The following is a 12,203-nucleotide window of genomic DNA, read 5'->3' as shown; positions in this document are numbered from 1 at the left end:
ACATTAGAATTTCACAATAACCACAGTAAAGTTTCAGTTTTCTTTGGCAGAAGCAGTAATACCTGTTTGTATTGGCCTTATCTGGCCTAGTGCTCTGTGCTCACTGGTCTATGTGAGCCCCCAGGTGAGCTCTGTTCATAAACCCCTTGGCTAAGATGGATTCATGGCTGCTTGAGGAAGGCGCTGCAGTTGTCAGAGCCGATCTGATAGCCTGGGCTGCTGTAGTGACTCCTGCATCGTGCAGGGTCCTAGCACCCTGGACTGAGCCCAAACGCCTTTGATGTGGCTGTGGGCACAGCCATCCCTGTGCACTGAAGCAGGACAGGACAGGTTGTGGAGCCCCTACTGTCAGTTGAATGGCAAGTGGTGGCAGGCTGGCAGGGGGGTTTGGCATGAGCCCTAGGAGAGGCATTTATGAGTAAGAAACCAATGGTTGGCCCAAGTAGATGCCATGTACTTTATTAATGACAGCTGTTATTAGTGATACTGAATACAGTCATATAAATGTAAGAATTCCAGTTCTGAATGCACTTCCTCAGTTTTAAAATGAAATTATTTTTACTTAAACCAAAATGCTCAGAAGCTGGCAAACCTTTATGCAACTGATTTAAGGCCTTCTGTAAGAGCAAGAGCTCACAACTACCACAGGAGCACATTTGATTTAGTGCTGTTATTTGCTTTCCCCTGGCAGATGGAATTAGTGTCTCCATAACCCCCTCAGAGTCTGATTTGCCTTAATTTACCATGAAAATAATAATCAATTATTTTTAGCTGTGTCATGTGTCTATAGTGCCGATCAAGAGCCTGCAGCATGGGCCAAGCCTGCACTACTAGGTAAATGCTGGGGCTAACTTTGTTTGTTATTTCTGCTGTCGTGGTTATTTTTGTAACAGAAGGCTCATCCTGGCACATCTTGCTGTGTTGGGCAGTATCTCAGTGGAATTTAACTGGACTGCTTGCATAACTGAAGGGGACACTGCTTGGCCACAAACTGGCTCTGTGCTACCACTGCATCTCGGAGTGGGAGAAACATCACCTTGTTGAGATCCCTGCATTCTTGCAGGCTGGCTCTGCCCAGGAAAGCCTGGCAGATGGCTCTTGTCATCTGTGAGGGGCTGAACCAGCTCCCCGGCACAGGCCTGGCACCGGCTATGTCTGTTCCCCTGGATACTGAGTCGTTGACAAGGGCAGGTTCAGCTTTTTGCTCTTGCTGTGATGTTGCAGCTCATTCAAACCAGCAGTCTCCATGTACAGGAAGATGTAAGCAGAGCAGAAATCCTCTTTAGCTCTCCAGTCAGTCTGAAATAGAGGGGTCTTTGTGCTTCACACTCCCGTGCATGCAGTATGCTTGCTAACACAGCCCTACCTTTAGTGGCCAGAAAGTGCAGTGTATCGGTGATACTTCCAGCTGGTCTGCATTTAAGACATTAAGTGAAAGGAAAATATGAATGACATAGTGTGGGGGGGAAAAAAGTAGGCTGTGATGACTAAAATACTACTCTTTCAGGGAAAGTAGCTACCATATAAAACATTACATAATCCAGAGGAACCTCACAGACCTCAGTTTATCCCTTATATCTCAAAATACTGTACATGTAAATCATCTGCTCAAGATATATGTGGCTCAGCTTGTGCTTGAACTTGTTCCTCACCTTGCCAGCTGCAATATGGACAGATTCTAGAGCGATAGATATATTCCAGAGTGGATATTCCACAAACCAGGGAGACTGATGCACTGAGAATAGACACAGGGCATTATTTCACTTACAGTACTGTTTAGAACAATAAGAAGAGAGAACCCACATTCCCTGTACTGTGTCAGACACTGTTTCCTGAATGGCTGAGTCTTCCCTGCTGTATCTCACAAACAAGTTTCATTTCATAGATGAAATTACGGATTACACAACCCTACCAGATAGGCAACCTGGGGTTTTCTTTTGCAAAAATCTGATCTGAATCATCACACTTGGGATTAGAATCTCAAAACAGGGCTTTGCAACACTTTGCAAAAGCCCTCCTCAGCTGAGACTTGCAGAGCATTGCATGGTTCTGTTGCCAGCACAGGAAAACTCCATGTCTTCAGGAAGCTTATATGGAGAAGGTAGCAGCAGCCATGTGGACATCTACCACATCCTGTAGCAAATGTTTTTACATGGAGCGCTTGGGATCAAACTGGAAAAAGTAAAAAGGACTCTGTCTGACCCCAAAACCAGTACTGCAAAGACAGAGATCATTTTATAGTTGCAGTGGTGAGTCTCAGCTGCTCATCATGGCTAGTGACAACATGGGACAGAGGAGCACAAATCACATGAAGAACTGCACAAACAGAGCCATTGTCAAGCTGAGATTTGTTGAGGGCACTTACAGGCTGATGAAAGGTCTGAGAACAGCACCTGTTTAAAAACTGCATGAAACAGCTGTCTGCCAAAATAGGCCCTGTCTGGAAGCAGTAGGATTTTATTCTGTTCTGTGGAAGCTGGATGTATTTTTCAACTGATTTGAGTCAACATGGTCAGAAAATATAGAGGAGTTGTATGGTGTTGAAGCTTGAGATGCTGACTCTAGATCATTCTTCCTCCTGCACTTAAGATACTGCAGTCGTGAGAAACACCAGATTGTACCAGCCAGGGGGACTCTTCCCTAACTAAGCCTCCCCTGGGTTCTGTGCCTGGGCTGTTTGTAGCAGCACCAGCCTTAGACAGAACTCTGTATACTGCTTAAAAACACTCTGAGAATAGTCTTTTTTATTGCAGGATTCTGGGAGTATAGCTAAGTAGTAGGTGTACATGCCTGTGCCAGAGGAAAACACACATTACTGTTGGGTTGTTTGTCAGCAATATGGAAGGAGTTTACCAAAATTAGGGATCAGGACAAAAGTCATCTTTCATGTGTACAAATTGATTATAATTAATCTAATTAATGCCTGTAACCCATTGTTTCTGGCAGTAATGAATACACAGGATTGTGCCAAACTTGTACTGTGAGTCTGATACAAAGAGCTTTGGCAGCTTCTGTGATGCTGCAGTCAAACTAGAAAGAGAAACTGGCATTAAAATGGGCTAGATAAACGAGCCCATTACCAAGGGCTTGGTTCACTGCCATTTTGAGATGGCAGACAAGAGCTGTACTTTACTTGATACTGCAAAGAAGTCATCTTTCTAGATTTTTTTCAAGCAGATGTGCTCTTGGAAATAATAATTTACTCAATCCCATTTCTTTAGTATGTCCGGGCAACATTTTCCAGCAGGGAAAGAAACTAGCAGGGTGTTGCCTGTGCAGGTATAGGATACCTTGTAGACAGGTGGTGGACAGCCAGAAATACTCCCACCCTCTGTGCTTGCATCACTGCCCTTCTCCAGTAGCTTTCCTTGTCTGCTGGAATGGCTCATTTGGGCTAAATTTTGCATGCTGCATCCCACAAATCACGTAAGGATGGTTTTGAAACATGGGTGCCCTGCTGTCATCATCACCATGGTATGTAGCATAGTTATTTGGAAAAGTTTTCTTATTCCCCTTGTAGTCAACGTGTCTTGTGACCAATCATGAAGGGCTCATGTTCCATAGGAATCCCTTATGAGGGTCTGTGTTACCGGGGATTCAAAGCGGTGTCTGAATTTCTCCTCTGGAGGGAGCCTAAGTCCTGAGTTGTGGGTTGGTTTGATTTTACCTTCAGTGAGGCAGAGACTGATCTCTCCAAAGAATTCCCCCCATTCCCAGGATAGTTTCTAGCATCAAAAAGGAAAAACTATTTCTCATAGGTGCAGTAAATTGTGTTGCAGATCAGGAAAAGATCTGAGAGAAGAACAAGTGGAAATGACCACCAACAGATGCAACCATACAGCAGGTGGGCTTCCTCCAGGCAGTCACTGTGAAATCTCTGAGTGCTTATCACAGCAAAGAGACCCTCATCATTTCTTTAGCTTTACAAAGTCCTCAGAAATCTTGCATGCTGCAGCTGCACCCAATCTGCTTTAAATCATCAGTGTTGAAATTTTTCCAAAGGACCGTTCCAGTTGTAACCACTCGGTCCTCCCACATCTTATGGGTTATCATGTTGAATGTTTCCCAGAATGTGCATCACATCCTTTCACCCTGAGCTATCTTTCTGAATCCCAACAGGTAGCCAGGACTGCACCTGAGCTGCAGGCACTGTGACTGACCCTTTAACCCAGGCATTATTACACAGCTCTAACAGAGAGCACACTTAAAATTCACCTCCAGTATGCTCTCATGACTCCCTGTAAACAAATCAATCACCTGCTTGCCTTCTCCCTGAAATTACCATCCCCACGGAAAGAAAATGAATCTGCATACATTAGGTCTTTTTTGGATCTGGGCTTTATGCCTCTGACAAGAACAGGCTACTTCAGGCTGTCATTTCTTGTACATTCAGCTGTTGATGGGTTTCCTAAAGGTCAGGTTATCTCATCCCAAAGAATATCAGTATGGATTGAAAAGTCTATGAGTGTAGCTGAGGTAGCTCTCCAGTCAGGCAACAAGGCTGACTGAAGCAGAATTCAGAGATCATTTTCCTCTGGTATCAAAACTATGCCAAATCAGAAAGCTGCAAAGCAGTGACATGGTGCAAGCCATTAGGGTTTGTAGAAGGTTAGGAGCTGGAATTAGATGCTGGCTCAGGTACCAAACTCAGGAGGGCAATACCAGAACCAGTGTTCAGCAGAAACCATGGACAGCCCTTTGTCCCATCTGCCTTCGTGAATATCTAGCACAGGACAAGTGCACAAAAGTCACTCTGCAGCAGCCATGATTCTCCAGTGCTCTGTCTTCACTGAGCCCCTGCCTTCTCCTGCTGGTTGTGTACAGTTTTGCTGCTCTTCAGACTCTGACCTCCTTACACAAGAGTGTAGTGAAGCTGAAGACACGTGTTCAGCCATGGCTGGGGTAGAATGTTTGTGTTTCATGAGCAGAGCAGAAGCAGCTTAGTTATTCCTGTGTTACTATAAGAAAGATGTAAGGAAATGGCATCATACAAAACACAGACTCCCATTTTATCAAAAATTTTACAGAAACTGGCTAAAGGAAAACCTTTCTGAGCAGCACTTGGTGTCTAGACTGTCTCTGCTCTCCCATACTTTCCTACTGGATGTTGTAACCTTGTTGAATTGTTCCTAAGCTTGATTTATCTGGGAGAGATGAAAAGGGAATATCGGCAAATTTAGCTTCAGTTGGATGAGTATGGCCCAGAGGTCAGTAGGTCTGAAGCTAAGCATGTGTTAGCATCTATTCCTTCTGAACTAAGACTTACAAAACCACTGGCAGTGGTTAACTTCCAGTGTTTGGCACTTTTCACTGCAATTATAAACCCAAAATAGAGTTTGTAACCACTTAAATGCCTGATGGCTGCCAGGGTCGATCATGTTTTGCAATTCTCTGTTTGCAAACAATCAGAGAATGTGGCTGTGTTTGTGCAGCATTTGCAGAGAGCTGCTTTCATACAGATTTAATGTGAAGCTGCAGATTTATCCACAGACAAGAAATTTGCTGTTCCTTATTCATCATGCTTTATCTTAAAATACAGGTGTAAGAACAATACCTTACGGATTTAGTTATCTGCCTGAGGCAGTCTATCAGTCCTGTTAAAACAGGACAGAGTTCTAAACTTATGTATTTCTGAAAGGCATTTCTGCAGTAGGAGTGCAGAGCTCCTGGTCTGACCCTCCTCAGATGAAATGTTGCTGAACATGCACAGGAAGAACCAAGTCACTTGCAGTATGTGGAGGAACAGCTGCCTCTGTCCTTCAGGGTGATCCAAGGTCCTTGCTCTGTGGGACTAGCTCTGCCAATGGCTAAGGGCTGCCTGGCAGTAATGAGTACTTCAGTGCTTACCAAGGCACATGGGCCTCAGCCTCCTTTATCCTAATGTTGTTGGACTGGAATGCATCTTTGTACTCTCTTCAAAGCATCTTTAAAGGAAAATTGGATCCTGGGAGAAGCTGGGAGTATTTAGCAGCTTTCAGAAGCAGTTTCTCTGCTATTTTTCCCTTCAGTGTCACTTCAGCCTGGAAACAAATTTGTGCAGTTCCATGTAAAGACAGTTTTATAGATTCAGGAATCTATAAAGAAAATGTCTGAGGGGCCAGGAGCGCCAGAGATCAGCAGACCCACTGCAGTGCTCCTGTACAGCTCATGGTATGGTACAGCAGTCACACACAAGCTAGTTTCTGTGGAAAAAGGATGGCAGACAGGCTTTCTCCTATGCAGGCTGCTCTGCTCATCCAGGGCAAACAGGGATCCCCAGAATTACAGCTTAGGTTTGTTTTCTCTGTACTCTCTCTCTGTACAATCATGCAGACCTGCTGTCTGAATAACTGCCAGAATGGAGCTTGTGTTTGGAAGAGACATCCAGGTAGAGGTTGTGTTTAGAAGGGAGATCAAGATGATGGTGTGAGGCTTCTGGGAAGTTCACACTCTGAGCATTTCATAGTATCATAGAATCAGTCAGGGTTGGAAGGGACCGCAAGGATCATCTAGTTCCAACCCCCCTGCCGTGGGCAGGGATGCCCCACACTAGATCAGGCTGGCCAGAGCCTCATCCAGCCTGGGCTTAAACACCTCCAGGGATGGGGCCTCAACCACCTCCCTGGACAACCCATTCCAGGGCTTCACCACTCTCATGGGGAAGAACTTCCTCCTCACCTCCAGCCTGAATCTCCCCACCTCCAGATTCATTCCATTCCCCCTAGTTTTTTCCAACCTGGTTAATTGTATTATTCTATTCTATTCTATTCTATTCTATTCTATTCTATTCTATTCTATTCTATTCTATTCTACTCTACTCTACTCTACTCTACTCTACTCTACTTTATTCTATTCTATTCTATTCTGTTCTATTACATGTCAGGTGAAGTAAATCCTTGAAAAAATGACAGGATGGTGTGGAATGAGTCATACCCTGCTTCCGTGGAGCAGTTGTTGAGGGTCAGCAGCTCAGCTGAGTTTTGAGGAGAAGAGAGGTATGGGAGAGTTCTGAGGCCCTTTAAGTCATTCACTGTGCCTGAGGAAAGCCCATTTTCTCTTTGCTGGAGCAGACCTTCCCAGACCGTCCCCTTGCTGGTCTCAAAAATCAGTCCATTTCTGCTTTTTGACATGAGACCATTTTGGAGGAGCTTGGATGATTTTGCTTTTCAAGGAATTATCTGTGGGAAAAACCCCAAACCCTCTGACAAAGCCAAAGTTACACTGAGTGTTTCTGCTACATTGTTAAAGACTATCTTATTTTCTACTGCTCTTCACCACTGTTGTGGCTGCTGCCAGCATGTGGTGCCCGTGGACACAGGGCAATGACCCCAGACAGGGACTAGGTTTTGGGTGCAGGCAGCCAACACACAAACTCCCTGTCTCAGCCTTAGTTACACTGTAGGTATTACTCCAACACAAAAGGTGTCAAGCCTTCCCTGACCTCCTTCCCTTCTTCTTCCAGCCTCCAGGAGTCACCATCAATACAGACCTAATGCACTGTGGTATGAGCAGCAGGAAAGACATTTGCCTTCTACATTTTTCTCTTTCAGGCACAATTTTTACCCAAATAATGCAGCTGCACCATGTGATCTGGTACTGCTGACTTCAGCTGGAGACATGGAGAGGCAGCAAAACCCATTTCATCTGTACTGCATGAGCACAGCTTCAGCATGCCTGGACTCCACAGCCACAGTGCTTCAGGCTGTCCAAGAACAGCTTGAAGGCTTGAAGAGGCAAACAGTGCTCCTGCCAAGGACCCTGTGACCCTGCTTTCCACTGCCCTTGCAGTACCAGGTGAGTATAAAATGTGTATCCCACGGAGCGGAGTGCTTGCACCTTTTTGAGACACCTGGTGATTTGCCATGCAGTGAGGAAGCAGCACTTGGTACCTCTTTGTGAAGCTTATGCTGGCTGTGATGATGTCTCTTCTAAAACTGCCATGCTTCAAGGGGGACTGATGACTTTCCACGTCCCTGTCAAGCAGACCCCCGGTGGGGTCCATGCTGATGGAGGAGGAACACACAGCAGGAGTCCAGCTGTCATTTGACTCCACATCCTTTTGCCATTTCCAGCATTATCTGCTGTCTGCTTTCCCTGTGCCTTGTGTATTAAAGGAGATAACTCAGTGCTGCTGCCATAAATATAGCTCCCAGCTCTCCTGTCAGGGTGCTTACTTCATTAGTCAAAGAATAAAATGGGTTTTTTGCCTTGTAATTTCCTGAAAGTTTTCCTGCTGGAGGCACTGTATATGTAGTCAGCCACAGCATATATTGGATAACACAGCACTGGAACTCTCCTTAACTCACCCTTTCAGCAGCATTGCTTATTTCAGAGGCAGAAAGGGATGATACAGGAGAGGCTGAGAGCTGCATGATGCATGGCCTTTCCTCGCAGGGTTTGAGCAAGAGGAGACTCACAGCAGGCTTTGGGCTGAGTCACTCAAGGGTGAATTGCGGAGAATGGAGGAAGGTTTTGCAATCAGGCAACAACCTCAGGTTTTGGTCAACGTGTTCACTTCTTGCCAGGACAAGTCTAGGCGAGCCACTGAAGGAGAAGTGATTGTTGCCTGTGGTTTGCAGTTTCCCAGGTCCCTGTTGATTGTGCGTCTGCACCACAGGCCACATGCTGCTGTGGTGCCTTGTCTGAAGGAGGCTACGCTCAGGCCCCTGCCCAGCACAGGTCTGGATAAAAGAGCCTGGAGCTGGCGGCTGCCATGGGTGCATACCACAAGTAAAATCTTTATAAGTGCATTTGTGCAAATACTTAACATTTTAACAACGTTTCAGTGGACTCTTCATCTAAGTCTGTGGCCTCATTTCTGGTTCTTTATTTAGATAAAGTAAGTCTGGAATATTTATTTTGCGTTTTTCTTTTAAATTATTTGTCTTCCAGTTTCACACTAAAAGCACAGACACTGTCTACTCTCTGTTCCTCAGAGAACTCCAAGGATAACTGAAGAACTCACAAGTTTCTATGATCAGAAGCACAAAAGCAAGGAGAAGGGAAAAGGAGGACACTGGTTTTTACCCAGGTTGCTGACCACTGTTTTCCTTTTGTGTGTGTGGGCATATATATATATAATGTCTGCTAGTTGACACAAGCACCTGCCAGACAATCAGAGCTTGAGAAAATTTCACAGATCAGTTTCCCAGTCCCCTAAGAAGATACTAGAAAAACTTGGGAGAAGGTAGCAAATTATATCTCAGAAATAAGAAATGAATGGTAAAGAAAAGTCCTTATTCAAGTTTTGCACTTGCTTATGCAAAACCAAATGGAAAGCAAGCATGCAACCCTTTTCCTCTTTCTTCCGTGTTGTTCTGTGTGTGTACAATACTGAATGACATGAAGTAAGATATTGGAGGCCAGGAAGCTTGTTAAACAAATCTCAATACAGAATGAATTAGCAAAATGCTGATGATCGCCATCACCGATGAGGTTTTCTCTGCAAGAGATGCTATAGTGTATTTGAAATGGCAACTCCTGCATCTAGTCAGAATTTGCAAGGGATCACCTCACAGGAAAATACTAAGTAAGGAACAGGTTGCTGAAGAGCCTGGTAGCATGATTTATTCTGTGAGATGTGGTTAGGATGTAATTTATGATCAGTGGCCTACATATCAGGCTTAATAGCTGCACTCTCTTTCAAATAATAAGTATTAGGGTCACCTTTCTTTCTCCTGTGCTGAAAGGGGCTGTCTCTGGATGGCTGATTCCTCAGCCAAACCCAGGGAGTTTTCTTGATGCTAATGAAAGAGGGCAGAAGATAGAATGTGAATCCAGCTCTGAGGATAATGAATTTGCTCTCTACCTTCCAGAGCTGGCAGGCTCTCTTCAGATAGAGCTGTAACAGCACATTTTTCTCATCCTCTGCCCTTTCCAGGGGTCATTTGACCTGGCATGCACTTGTCAAATGATACAGATTGCAGAGACCTGAGACATATTCAGGGTGCCAGGAGAGGTATCAGGTGATTTTTTTTCTCCTAGTGGATAATGTTACCAGAGGAATTGTTTGGAACTCCAGACAGAAAAGCACATGACTGTAACACACAGCAAGGTGACCACTTAGTGGATGAGGGACAGGCTGAGGATGTTATTTACCTGGACTTTAGTCAAGCCTTTGACACTGTTTCCCACAGCATCCTCCTGCAGAAACTGGCTGCTCTTGGCTTTGAAGGGTGGATGCTTCCCTGGGTCAGAAGCTGGCTGGCTGGGCCTGGGGGTGGTGGTGAATGGGGTTAAGTCCAGCTGGGAGCTGGTCACTAGTGGTATTCTTCAGGACTCGGTTTTGGGGCCAGCCTTGTTTGATGTCTTTATCAATGCTCTGGATGAGGGGATGGAGTGCACCCTCAGTATGTTTGCTGATGACACTAGACTGGGCTGGAGTGTTGATCTGCTTGGAGATAGGAAGGCTCTGCAGAGGGATCTGAACAGGCTGGGTTTATGGGATGAGGCCAGATTGCATGAGGCTAGGCAGGCAGTTCCTCTGAAAACTCAGGAAATTGATACTCTCTCTCCTGAAGTCCCCAGCTTAGGCAGAAAGGCAAAAGTGAAGTACCAAACGAAGATAGTTGATGAGGAGAATCCTTGGTAACCAGGCTATCTCCTTGTGACCATGCTGTTAAAGACTGGACACAAATGCATCTTCACTCACCTACCACAAATGCTTGGACCCCTCACTGCACAGGGGTCATGGCTGTCTTCATGGGACATGTGATTGTCATCTAGGAGTAGTTGCTGGGCTTGCTAGCATTGGACTGGAGGACAAAGGAGAGCTCCTCTGTCCCTCTCTTCATGGGTAAGGCTCAGGTCAGCTTTCTGATAGCCGCCTGTGTGAATGGACACCCATGGATGTCTGTGGATACGCTATGGATTTAATGCAGGACTGAAAGCTATGTGGAGCTGAGGAAGCATCTTCACACTTGTGGTTCTGCAGGCAGTGCTGAGTTCAGTCTGTGCCAGAGTCAGAGTGATAATGGCAAAGCAGCTGGATGAGTTTAAGGAGATTTCAGTAAAAGAACATCAAATAGGAAATAGAGCATTCCAGGAAGTGCTGCTGTAATAAGGGTTTGCTCCTCTCATGCTACATAGATGGGCTGTGAAGGCAGTGTAAATTATCACAGTATGACAGTATCACAGTATAGCTAAGGTTGGAAGAGACCCCAAGGATCATCAAGTCCAACCTGTCTCGACAGACCTCACGACTAGACCATGGCACCAAGTGCCACATCCAATCTCCCCTTGAACACCTCCAGGGACGGTGACTCCACCACCTCCCTGGGCAGCACATCCCAATGACGAACGACTCGCTCAGTGAAGAACTTTCTCCTCACCGTGAGTCTAAACCTCCCCTGGCGCAGCTTGAGACTGTGTCCCCTTGTTCTGGTGCTGGTTGCCTGGGAGAAGAGACCAACCCCCTCCTGTCTACAATTACCTTTCAGGTAGTTGTAAAGAAATTCTCCTTTGCCTGACAATTATTTACATTACTGCTGAGGTCATATTGCAGTCATACTCCTGAGTCTCCCATCCCAAATCCTTGTTTAGTATCACAGGCAGGGTTTCTGCCAGTGTTTCCTCTGGAGAGCAACTCTGTTTTGTGAAACAATTAAATTTGAATTTGTTTGGTGGCCTGAAAGTTCTCAAATGCATTTCAGGCTTGCAAACACAGTGGGAAGAAAATGATTCTTAAGAAATGAGAATAGAGTCAAGCTGGGGATAAATATCCTAAATTGTTATCTCAGCCACAAACCCTGCTTCTGGCAGGAGAGGTCATGATCCAGGATGACAAAGGATGAAATTGACAGTGCCGCTTTATAGACTCTAGCACAAGTGTGCTTAGCACAGCCACTGGAAAACAAAACAAAACCCCAACAAAAACAACAACAAAACCCCCAAACAAACAAAAATAAACAAACAAAAAGGGGCTGAAGTGACAAATTCGACAACAAAATCTGATTTGCTAAAATGAGCCATAAGAGCCAGAGCTCCTGGTAGGGAAGAGGTCACCAGAGTCAGAGTCCTGTCCTAAGTTACTCAAACTAGTGGAAGGGTAGCAGCAAGTAAAAAAAGCAAAAGTATGTAAGAATTACCCCAAAATTATGTTCTAACAGCAGTAAGGAAAAGCCTCACTTAAGGCATTCTGATTTATATGAACTCTGTAAAGCACTTCTTGGATGTTGAACCCTTGGTAAACATTAGAACTTTTTTAAGATGAGGCTCACTTGTGG

This window comes from Dryobates pubescens, chromosome 12 (assembly GCF_014839835.1).
Source record: "Dryobates pubescens isolate bDryPub1 chromosome 12, bDryPub1.pri, whole genome shotgun sequence".
In the NCBI taxonomy this organism is placed as follows: domain Eukaryota; kingdom Metazoa; phylum Chordata; class Aves; order Piciformes; family Picidae; genus Dryobates; species Dryobates pubescens.
Note: the sequence above shows the minus strand (reverse complement) of the source record.